The sequence below is a fragment of the Hyperolius riggenbachi genome, chromosome 5, assembly GCF_040937935.1.
Source record: "Hyperolius riggenbachi isolate aHypRig1 chromosome 5, aHypRig1.pri, whole genome shotgun sequence".
NCBI lineage: Eukaryota > Metazoa > Chordata > Amphibia > Anura > Hyperoliidae > Hyperolius > Hyperolius riggenbachi.
In genome coordinates, this window is record NC_090650.1 from 341,846,873 (window position 1) to 341,859,513 (window position 12,641).

At 48.4% G+C, this 12,641-nt stretch overlaps 1 protein-coding gene across 1 annotated transcript in view; it reads left to right on the plus strand.

Moving 5' to 3' along the window:
• The window catches only part of RGS20 (regulator of G protein signaling 20), a 228,689-nt gene that overhangs the window by 79,821 nt on the left and 136,227 nt on the right, over window positions 1-12,641 (plus strand). The window lies entirely within an intron of this gene.

Genomic DNA, 12,641 nt, shown 5'->3' on the forward strand with positions numbered 1-12,641 from the left:
AGCTCCGGTCCCTGCCCCCATCCCTTCCCTCCAATCAGCAGGGAGGGAAGGGATGCAGGCGGGGACTGGAGTTCTGCAGGAGGCGGGGAGAGCAGCAGACTGACACTATAGAGATAAACACAGCCAGCTCTGACAAGCTGTTTGTCAGCAGCGTGGCTGTGATTTATGAGGGATTGCAGAGTGCAGAGGGACCTTAGGGGGGTTTGGGATAGCAACAGAGGCTGGGCAGTATAGGCAGATCCAGCCTCTGTATGCAGATAACATTCTTAAAACCCACCTCAGGTTCTCTTTAAGTTACCTCCTCTGAAGTTAATTTACCTCCTCTGTAGTTTATTTACCTCCTCTGTAGTTATTTTCACACGCAGTTAATAAACAGCCTGTCTTTAACTCTGGAGTTATTTTAAGGATTGAGGAGTTAACTTAAAGACAGAAGAGTTAACTTTAGGTTTGCCTGAGGTAAAATGTTTCCTGAATACGACATGCCTCATCACCATGGTGATAACTATAGAAACGTTATTAAAGACAGGAGATAAGCTTAGTGAATTGAGGCCAAAGTCTTGATTTTTATTTAGCGCCTAATAATGTGCATGAGTTAACTCATTACTAAATGATTCCTGAAAAGTTTCCAGCTGCCTCTCAGGCATGTCTAAGTTTGCCCCTGTGCGTGGCGTGTGTCTTGTCTCAATGCACGTACATATGTCCTCTAGGTGTGTCATACATGGCTATGGGAATCACATGCGTGATGTGAAATTAGGCTGTGGACTGTCCTTTTTCTCCCTGCACATGCAAATATTGATTTCATTTGGCTGCGATTCCCTGTCTGAGTTTACGTGCAGGGATTGCGGAAGTATTGCACAAGTGGAAACAGGCCCTAAGGGCCAGCACACAAGACATGCACACAGTATTTATGGGCAATGCACAGCAAAGCTAACATACCACTTCCTGCAGCTCAGAGCTGTTTGGGGGTTTTGCTTCCTAATAAAAAAAAAACTGTCCACTTCTTCCCCCTAGATCTATACCACTCCCATCTCTACTTAAAGGGCTCCTGAACCAAGCACATATGGAGGTTGCTATATTTCTTTGCTTTGAAACAATACCAGTTGCCTAGCAGTCCTAATCTCTTTGGCTGCAGTAATGTCTGTATCACACACCTGAATCAAGCATGCAGCTAGCATCCGACCGTCAGATGCATCTGGCATAAAGTACAGGAGACAGAGGCTCATTGGGACAGCCAGACAACGTGCATTGTTTACAAAAAAATACAGTAAATTTGCCAGCCTCCATATTCCTCTCACTTCAGGTGTCCTTTAAAATAGTTGATAAGTTGTCTTTGGACTAATCTTGATAACTAGTCTTTGGACATTCTCTTGCCTAGTGGCATGCTCAGTAGTAGTAAGGGGTGGAGGCTTACAGCGCTCCCAAGTTGCACCGAAAATAGAGCAAACAGGTAAGCACACCGGTAGTGTGTACAGTGTCACCCCTCACACTTAGGCACTACATGTGAAAATGTCAACTCAATTAAGACATTGTCTGCAGGAATATTTTATTATTGGTGACTTGCTGGAAATCATTGAGGTTCTTCTCTGGAACGACTCCCACTTTCATTGCATCCTGGCTGTTTTCTTGGTGATTGTAGCCTTCTAGTCTTGCAGTCTTCTTCTTTATTGCTTAAAGAGACTCTGAAGCGACTTTTAAAACAGCTTTTTACCTTATATTCTACATGGGCATGTTTGCCCCTGATAAAACGCCGCTATCCCGCGACAGAATGAGGGGTCTTTACCCCCCAAATCCCCCCCTGCAAAATCCATGACCACCTTGGTCGTAGATTTTGCTGCTCTTGGAGGCAGAGCTTTCGGCTGGAGCTCTGACTCCATGCGCATCTATCAGTGGCGGATCTCCGCCTCTCCCCGCCACTCTCAGTGAAGGAAGAGGGAGAGGGGTGGGGAGAGGCGGCGATCAGCACTGATAGACGCGTGGAGAGGCAGGGCTGCGGCCATTAGCCCTGCCTCAACAGAAAGCGATCCCCGGACACCACGGAGGGGATTTTGGGGGGTAAAGACCCCTCGTTCTGCCGCGGGATGGCGGAATTTTAGCTGGGGCAAACATGCCCATGTAGAATATAAGGTAAAAAGCTGTTTTTAAAGTCGCTTCAGACTCTCTTTAAAGAGTCTGTGGAGATGGTGCATCTTTTTCATACTCTTTGCCCCAACTGGCTGTTGAGAACCATCTACCTTGTATACAAGGCTTTCGTATATCCTATAAAACTAAACGTATAATGGCTATTGGGAAGCTGCTCTTCACCTCCACCAAGTGAAGACTATAGTCAGGCTCCATCTATGCCTACACAGCTGTTCTACAGCCCTCAAACCCAAACCAGAAGAGCAGGGATGTAACTACAAATCATGGGACCACCCAGCCAAACTTTGATGGAGCCCCCCAATGATCACACCCTTTCCCTAGCCTACCCCTAGTGACCCTCACTGCCTGGCGGCCCATCTTACAAGGGTCATAAAACAAGTGTGGCCATCAGAATCTTCACACCCATAACAGGTGTAGCGTTAGAAACACCTGATCTGAAGTATAGAGCCCTTTATTGGAGGGAGGGGAAGGTTAGTAACTGCGGCCCCCCCTAAAGCTCTGGGCCCCCGCTGCAGTTGGAGGTGCGTCTCCCCTGTAGTTATGCCCCTGTGGAAGAAGTTCCCAAAATCAATACAAAAAAAAAAATATTGAAAATGAGGTACTCGTCTTCTGCATTGACAGTTGATAGAAACAAGTTTATTGACATGAGAATACTAATGTTACCACGTCAGTAAATGTTTTTCCCAGTGTAATAGACAATCATTGTTATAGGAGGTAAATTGTGCCTAAATTACCTGTTTCAGTCTTGAGCAATTCTTTTGGTTTTGCTCTGAGACTAACACTTGTTACACCCAGTCTTGAGGGCACCTGTATGTTACATACAGTCTTCTTCAAAGAGATGGACTACTCACAGATGTCCAAGAGGGGATGGTCCTAGTTTCTGTAAGGGATAGCGGACCCCCTGCCAGTATGCATGTGGCAGCGGGCTCCGCTTCCCAGGCTCTCACCGCCGGTGTGCCGCCGAGCGGGGCAGTGCGGACGGCGGAGTCCGCATGCTCGGCGGACTCCGCCGCGCAGTTGCTTCTTGTGGGGTCCCCCTCACCGGCCCTTACCCTCCGCATGACGCGCGCGCGAGGAGGCAGGATCTTTATGCCTCTAGACGGGGAGTCAGCTGACCAGGCCAGGTTAACTGACGAAGGCGTGGATACGCCGAAACGCGTCTTGACGTAACATGCACACAGTCACCTCGAAGAGATATCTGCTGTCCATTTACCATCTGGATTCTTGCTGCCGCTGGCCACTGCAGCTTCAGGTTCTGCTTCCATGAGGGGATGTTTTCTCCTGGCTATGTGCCAATTTTAATGCCTATTGTCCATATACATCTAGTAAGTGTAACTTTTATTGCGCAGTTTTTCATTTAATTAAAAAGGTATCACACTACGGAGCGCTCCTCCTGTTCTTTGCTTTCCCTCTCAGTCAGCTGACTCCCTCTGCTCTGGTGATTGGCTGGGGCTCTGGGGCGGCGCTGGGCAGCTCTCTTGCTACATATAGGACTTGCTTGTCAGTAGCAAGTTGTCTGCTGTCGTGAATACATCCGTGTTAGCGCTCAGACCTTAGCTCAGTTTCCTAGGTGTTGATACCAAGGACGTCACACCTTAGATTAGAATTGTATTGTATATTTACCTGTGTTTTGACTCTGGCTATGCCTGACTACTCTTTACTCTGAACGCTCTTGTACTTCTGCCTATCTGATTCAAGTTGCCGACCCTGCCTGTTTACCGACTCTAAATCAGCTTACCGTTTCTGTACTGCTGCCGCCTTCTCTGTTGCCGAACCTCCGCTTGTCTGACCTTTCTCCCTTCAGTGGAACATCTCCCACTGTAGGGTTATCTCTGAGGCTTGCCTCTCCGAGACGCCTGCCCCAGCAGACGATTACTGCCAGGGGCTGAGATTCCTCTCTGTGCTGGGTTGAAGATCTCACACACGGGGTTCCCATTCAGAGGTAACCACACCTCTGAGGAATTGCCGTGTGGTGGATATTTCCACGATCTTACGAATTATTGCTGTCATTATTGTTATTTACTGTGTTAGGTGTTGAAGGTTAGTTTGCGCTTGTATTATTGGTGATTCTGCAGATCATCAATAATCAGGTGATATCTGTATTGTTGGTGATACTGCAGATCACCAATAATCAGATTCTCTCTGTTCGCTGACACCGATCCTGACAGTTTCTCTACATGACTTCTGAGGTTGTACTCGGAAATTTCACCTATGAAATCTAATGAGTATATTCTATTATTCTTCTTTATCTTACAATTGACCCACTATATCATCTCGCACCTCATTAACTTTGTCTCCTCCCCACTCTGAGGAAACCCGGAGTGTGGTGGTACTGGTGCCCAGTGTGTGGATGAGGCATGTATGGTAGTGAGGTGTGTTGAGGAGCACTCTGCAGCTATTTAAAGAGTTTTAAATTGGTTGGATTTTTGTCTTTTTTTTTGTTTGTTATCGCAATAAAAATGTTTCAATTTATCGCACCTCGTAAGTGATGTCACTATCGGTGTTTTTATTGATGGCTCCCTTTTGCATTGTGACCTTGCTCCCACTTTAGTAGTTGTGGGTGGATCAGCTGATTTCGGCGCGCGGCCCCATAGCAGCAATGTTATGCTGCGCGGGGCACGTAGCGGTAATTCGGAGCTCTGGCGGCTGCCAGACCCCGAATTACATCTCCCTCCGAGTTGTGACTCTCACCGCGCCGAACTGAGCGGCCCCGAATTGATATGCACCCAGTTGTGGGACCTAAATTTACCTGGTTGTGTCACACAGGTGTCTTTTGAATTACCACTATATCAGGTTGGACAGCTACTTTGGCTTATTGTTTCTCAGGGTAGCATTATACCAGATAATAAAAGTATATGCAGAGAATGACTACGAATATCTATGTTCCCCCACCATTATTTGGTGATGTTGCATACTCCTGCAGCTGGTTGCCCCCTTACCACCCAGTGTGCTTGCTCACTGTGCTCCAGAGCTGTAAGAGTGCTTAGGGTGTCAGCACTGCCAACCGTACTTAGGGGGTATAGGAGACCTACACATAGCGTCCCTGTTGAGATGCAAAGAATTTTGTGTGCCCAATTCCCCGAGGACATAGCGGTGATTTAGTATAAGATCCTGCACATTCTGGCAAGCGGATGCAATATGCATCTGCTGTGCCCCTTTAAATTTGTCAGTAGACATTTTGGCAGCCAGTATATAAGTCAGGTGATTCCTGGTAAGAGCACGCACCTCTTTTTCTTTTGAATGAATATCTACAGTAACCTTAAGAAGAAGCTTACACATTTTCCATGTCTGCACATATGTGCAACTAATAACTAAGCTTTTAATAAAAATTAATTTCAATGAAAAATAGCAGGTTTTGTATACCTGCTGTGAATGCAGAGTCCCCCTTTAGTATATAATGACACCTAGCTGCACTTTGCAACAAAGATTATGAGTTATTTTACACTAATGCACTGCGGTAGCGGTACAATTCAGAAGAATCGCACCACAGCGGAAAAGTCACACTGCTTGGTATACCTGCAGTACAACTAAAGAAGGGAAAAAAATGAACGCGGAACTTCCGGTTCACTTCGGAGTCACAGGGTAACGCACTGCAGGTTCTGCATTACTGCAGGCATTGTGTCATGTCTCATTGACTTTATTGGCCACTGCAACCAGCTGTGGCACGGGAGAGTACCACGACACGATGTGACAATGTAAGTATAGAAGGGGCTCCTCAAAGCCCCCCTCCGCAGCGATTTTTGCCCTCTCTGCCCTTACCTGCTTCTCCCGCAGGCTATGGGCTGCGCAGGACGGATATCCATCCTGCGCCGTCTAGGATAGGCTTCAGCCTATCAGATGCCGGCGATCCCCGGCCAATCAGAGGCCGGAGATCTCCGATCTCCTTTACGGCGCTGCTGCGCAGCAGCGCCGTATGATGTAAACAGCGGGGATTTCTTCCCCACGTGTTTACATTTAGCCTGCGAGCTGCGATCCGCGGCTCGCAGACTGTTCACGGAGACACCCTCGTTCCATGTAAAACCACTTACGACCAGCCGCCGCCTATCGGCGTTAGGCAGTCGTTATTTAAGCAAAGCAAAAAAACAAGACGTGTAGCATGATAACACCCAAAGGGCCAAAAGCAACCCAAAACCTGTCTTACTGAAAAAGTTATGCCAACTACAATTTTGTCTTGCAACTTATAAATATCTTTTTAATTAATTTTAGAGACAGTGTCTTTTTTCTTTGCAGACTTGGTGTGGGTTTGAGTTGTGGTGTTTTTTTGTTTTTTCATCTCGGAGCTTGTTCACAGGTTTATTCCGGGCTGTCCCCTGCGGTCCTCCAACGACCTTCGCCTAACTGCCCCACACATTTCCCACTCGCATGTGCGCCTGCAGGGTTTCTTTAGAGCCGCCCTTACCCTCTGGAACTTCCATCCACCGCCTATCATACTTGCCCCCTCCTTCAACACATTCAAGAAAGCCCTCAAAACCCAACTGTGATAAACAGCGGAAAAGCCGCCGCATGTTCTGGCAGCAAGGCGGCTGATTCCGCGTCTGATGCGGCGGTTTGTCCGCGTCAGCAGGCGTCTGGTTTGTCTGGAGCTGGTGGTGCCCATGGGCAGAGTGGCGTGGGGGTCGCCGCATGTTCTGACGGCAAAGCGGCAGATTCCGCGTTCAGTGCGGCGGGTTCCCCGCAACAACATGCGTCTGGGTTAGCTGGACCTAGTAGTGCACACAGATGGAGAGCTACGCGCGCGCGCCCCGCTAGACAGGCTCTTTATACCAATAGGAGGAAGATCAGCTGATCGGGACGGTCAGCTGATTCCTGTCCGGCTATTGATTGGTTGATGGGAGCTGGGCGGCGCTGTGGGGTGCTTTACTATATATATCTCTTGCTGTTCAGTTGCTGGTTGTCTGGCGTTGCGAATGCTTATGTGTTAGCACTCAGACCTTAGTCAGAACTCCAGTGTGGTGGAACCAGGAGGCCCTGGGAATCCACACTTAGCCAGAAACTGTATATTATCTGTGTTATTCTCTAGCATAGTTCAAGGGTGTTGAGATCACGGCCCTCACACCCCAGACTAGGAATACTGTATATCATCTGTGTTATTCTCTAGCATAGTTCCAGGGTGTTGAGATCATGGCCCTCACACCCCAGACTAGGAATACTCTATTTCATCTGTGTTATTCTCTAGCATAGTTCCAGGGTGTTGAGATCACGGCCCTCACACCCCAGACTAGAAATACTGTATATCATCTGTGTTATTCACTAGCATAGTTCCAGGGTGTGAGATCACGGACCTCACACCTCAGACTAGGCCTTGTTCTGATATCTGTTATGACCTGTAGCTTTCCTGACTATTCTTCTGATCTCTGATTTTGTACTTTGCATATCTGATACTCTGTTGCCGACCCGGCCTGTCTGACCTTCTGGCTGTCACCCTCCGCTGGGTGTCCAGCCTTTCCGCAGGGGTCCCCTGCTCTTCAGAGGGGACACTGCTCCTTATCAGTCAGGGACTCCCATTCCAGGTGTCCTTGACTGCAGTAGAGTCTTCTCTACTTATTGGACCACCTGCTACCCCGGTGGTCCAAAGGTTACTGTTGCACCAAATCACTTACACACCCAGGTGTCTAGAGGTTAGACATATTTGATTATTGGCGATTCTGCAGATCCCCAATAATCAGGCATATCTGTATTCTTGGGGATACTGCAGATCGCCAAGAATCAGATTCTCTCTCTGGTTGCTGACACCAATCGTTACAGAACGCCAGACCCAAACAATATGGACGCACTTAGCACTCGTCTGGACACACTCACCACCTCGGTGGAAAATCTCATCAGAGTGATGGATGGTCAGCAGGCCCAGATCTCTGCCTTATCTGGGTCACTACAAGTCCTTCAGACGACTGTCAATTCAGTGCGATCCCCTCCAGTCACAGACTTGAGAATGTCTGTACCTGAAAAGTTTTCTGGCCATAGATCTGACTTTCAGAATTTTAAGAATCGTGTAATGTCATATTTTGATTTGAGGCCTAATTTGTCAGGGACAGAGGCACAGAGAATTACTTTTATTAAGACTTTACTCTCGGGGGATGCTCAAACCTGGGCGTATAATTTACCAACAGGGCATGAAGCACTTAGGTCAGTTTAAGAGTTCTTCAAGTCCATGGCCATAATTTATGATGACCCAGACATTGCTTCTACCTCTGAGCGGAAACTAAAAACCTTGCGTCAAGGCAAGGATCCAGTGGAGGTTTATGCGGCTGAGTTCAGGAAGTGGTCAGTGTCGGCTAGGTGGGGGGCTTTTGCACTACTGGATTGTTTCTTATCGGGGTTATCAGACGCAGTTTCTGGACTGATGTTGGGATACCCTGAACCTAAAACACTTGAAGAAGCAATCACTCTAGCAGTACGTGTTGATCGGCGGTTACGATACCAAAAGCAAACCCGTGGTAGGGACAGGGTTAGATATGTCTCTTATGCCACTTCTCCACCTGCCTCACCGCCACCTGAGCCAATGCAGATTGGTCACTCCAAATAAACTCGTTCAGAGAGGAATCGTAGGAAAACTGAGCAGCTTTTCTATACTGTGCAGAGGAGGGTCATATAGTGCGGAATTGTCCCAAGAAGTCGGGAAACGCTGCCGCCTAGGTGTAGTCAGAGGTAATACCCTGGGCGCGCAGTCTTTACCTCTACATAACGATCGTCTGTTTCTCCCTTGTTCGGTTATCTGGGAGGGTCAGACTGCTTCCATGAAAGCCTTTATTGATTCTGGTTCAGCGGCTAATTTTATCGATTACGAGTTTGCAAAGAAATTGGGTATACCCATGCTTCCCTTGAATCAACCTATCTTGGTCACTGCGGTAGATGACTCTCCTCTGCAGAGTAAACGCCCCTTGTCCCGCACCCCTAATGTGCATATCAAGATTGGGGTATTACATGGGGAGAGTCTGCAATTTCTGGTCTTGCATATGGCAACCTCTACCGTCATTCTTGGCATGCCCTGGTTACAAATTCACTCACCTCAGATAGACTGGGGGTCAGGTCAGGTAATGAGCTGGTCGTCCCATTGTGATCATCATTGTTTAGCGAAAGTAACCATGGGTAATACCAACATTCAGGTTGAAGGTGTACCGAGACAATACGCAGAATTTGCAGATGTCTTTTGCCCAAAGTCTGCAGACAAACTTCCCCCTCATCGCGCTTTTGATTGTCCTATCGATCTGAGATCTGGTTGTATGCCGCCCAGGGGTCATCTTTATAACCTATCTGGGCCGGAGAAACTAGCTATGCAGGAATACATCAAGGAAAACTTGAAAAGGGTTCATACGTCCCTCTCGGTCACCAGCAGGGGCAGGGTTTTTTTGTGTCAAGAAAAAGGACTGAGGTCTCCGCCCTTGTATTGATTACAGAAGGCTGAATAAGATCACTGTAAAAAAACGCTACCCTTTACCATTGATTGACGATTTGTTCACACAGGTGACCAACGCCAAGATTTTTTCCAAGCTAGATCTCAGGGGTGCATACAATCTGGTTCGCATCAGAGATGGCGACGAATGGAAGACGGCCTGTAACACACCCGATGGGCATTACGAATACTTGGTGATGCCCTTCGGGTTGTGTAATGCGCCGGCCGTCTTCCAGGAGTTAATTAATGAGGTATTCAGGGAAGTGTTGGGGAAGTTTGTTCTGGTATACTTGGACGATATACTGATCTTTTCGTCCAATCTTGCTGAACATCGCAGGCATGTCAGATGGGTATTAGAGAGGTTGCGACAGAATCAGCTGTATGCCAAACTAGAGAAATGCCTCTTTGAGGTAGAGTCAGTAGCCTTCCTGGGTTACATCATCTCCACTTCTGGTCTTCGATGGACCCAGGGAAGGTTTCCGCTGTCCTGGAGTGGCCTCAGCCCGTGGGGCTGAAGGCACTCCAGAGGTTCCTAGGGTTTGCCAATTACTACAGAAGGTTTATTAAGGGCTACTCTACCATCATCTCTCCTCTCACCAGTCTCACCAAAAAAGGGGCTGATACTCATCATTGGTCACCTGAGGCTCATACGGCCTTCTCGACTTTAAAGAAACTATTTTGTTCTGCCCCAATACTTAGACATGTTGATGTCGCCTTTCCTTTCATCGTGGAGGTTGATGCCTCGGAGGTGGGGGTAGGAGCAGTGTTGTCACAGAGGTCGGGATTGCAGGGCAAGCTGCACCCATGTGCTTACTTTTCTCGCAGATTTTCACCTGCCGAGAAAAATTATGACATCGGCAACCGGGAGCTCCTGGCTATCAAGCTAGCTTTTGGGGAATGGCGACACTGGCTGGAGGGTGCAGAACATGTTATCACGGTTTACACAGACCACAAGAATTTGGAGTATATCGAGGGGGCTAAGAGACTCAGCCCTCGCCAGGCCCGTTGGTCCCTGTTTTTTGCAAGATTTAGATTTATAATCACATATACTCCCGGAAGCAAGAATGTCAAGGCCGATGCGCTCTCTAGGTGTTTTGAACCCGAGTCAGTGCAGTCCGCTGTTCCTGAGACTATCCTGCCTCCAAAAGTAGTCCTAGCCGCCACTGAGACTTGGAGAGATTGGTCAACCACTTTGAGTCCTTACCAACAGGATGTTCCAGAGGGGAAACCAGAGGGGGTCATGTTTGTGCCACTGCCCTTTCACTTACAAATTCTTCAGTTTTTTCATTCTCACAAGAATGCCGGTCATCCGGGAGCCACCAGAACTCAGGATCTACTGGCTAGATGTGCCTGGTGGCCTAGTTTAGCTTCTGATTTTAAGGAATTTGTAAGAGAGTGCTCGATCTGTGCGAGGAGTAAGCCCTCTCGCCAGGCGCCTGTGGGCACGTTACAGTCCTTACCAGTCCCCAATGAACCCTGGACTCATATTTCCATGGATTTTGTGGGTGAACTCCCATGGTCTGAAGGCAAGACGGTCATTTGGGTGGTAGTTGATCGTTTCAGTAAGATGGCACACTTTGTCCCTCTGAAAGGACTCCCCTCGGCCCAGGAATTGGCTGATCTCTTCATCCAGCACATCTTCCGGCTGCATGGCATTCCGGAAAATGTAGTGTCAGATCGGGGAGTCCAATTTGTTTAAAAATTTTGGAGGGCCTTTTGCCATCAATTAGACATGGAACTCGCATTTTCATCAGGCTACCACCCTCAGACCAACGGCCAGACCGAGAGAGTTAACCAATCTCTGGAACAATTTCTCAGGTGCTATGTTGCTGATGCACAGACTGATTGGGTGAAGTTTTTACCATTCGCAGAGTTTGCGCACAATAATCTGAAGAGCTCTTCTTCTGGGTATTCCCCTTTCCAAGTGGTGTCTGGTAGATCACCTAAATTTGCTTCCCTGCCAGTCGCATCTTCTCCTTTTCCAGCTCTGGAGGACTGGCAGAGGGCCCTGAAAGAGATTTGGGGAATGGTTAAGAGGAACCTAGGGAAAGCCTTCCAAACCCAAAAGAAGCAGGCAGATAAACATCGGTCTGGAGAGTGGAGATTCTCCCCAGGAGATCTGGTGTGGGTATCTACTCGTCATCTGGCCTTGAAACAATTGTCACCCAAGTTAGGTCCTAAGTTTATAGGACCATTTCCAGTGGCCAAGAAAATTAATAGTGCCACATATGCTGTTGATCTCCCAGCCAGTATGAAAGGTGTGAGATCATTCCATGTGTCCCTGTTGAAGCCAGCTGTACAGGTGGACTCCTCTCCCCCCCCCCTGTGTTGGTGGATGACCAACCAGAGTATGAGATTGAAAAGATTCTAGATTCTCACCTGGTGCAGAATTCCGTGCAGTATCTGGTCCACTGGAAGGGATATGGCAGAGATAGAGAGGAGAGATCTTGGGTGCCAGATTGCCGCATGCATGCGGAGGATTTGAAGAAAGAGTTCCATGACTTACATCCTGGAAAGCCTGGTGGAAGGTGTCCGGAGTCCACTCCTCGGGGGGGGGGGGCAAGGCGGCTGATTACGCGTCTGATGCGGCGGTTTGTCCGCGTCAGCAGGCGTCTGGTTTGTCTGGAGCTGGTGGTGCCCATGGGCAGAGTGGCGTGGGGGTTGCCGCATGTTCTGACAGCAAAGCGGCGGATTCCGCGTTCAGTGTGGCGGGTTCCCCGCAACAACATGCGTCTGGGTTAGCTGGACCTAGTAGTGCACACAGATGGAGAGCTACGCGCGCGCGCCCCGCTAAACAGGCTCTTTATACCAATAGGAGGAAGATCAGCTGATCGGGACGGTCAGCTGATTCCTGTCCGGCTATTGATTGGTTGATGGGAGCTGGGCGGCGCTGTGGGGTGCTTTACTATATATATCTCTTGCTGTTCAGTTGCTGGTTGTCTGGCGTTGCGAATGCTTATGTGTCAGCACTCAGACCTTAGTCAGAACTCCAGTGTGGTGGAACCAGGAGGCCCTGGGAATCCACACTTAGCCAGAAACTGTATATTATCTGTGTTATTCTCTAGCATAGTTCCAGGGTGTTGAGATCACGGCCCTCACACCCCAGACTAGG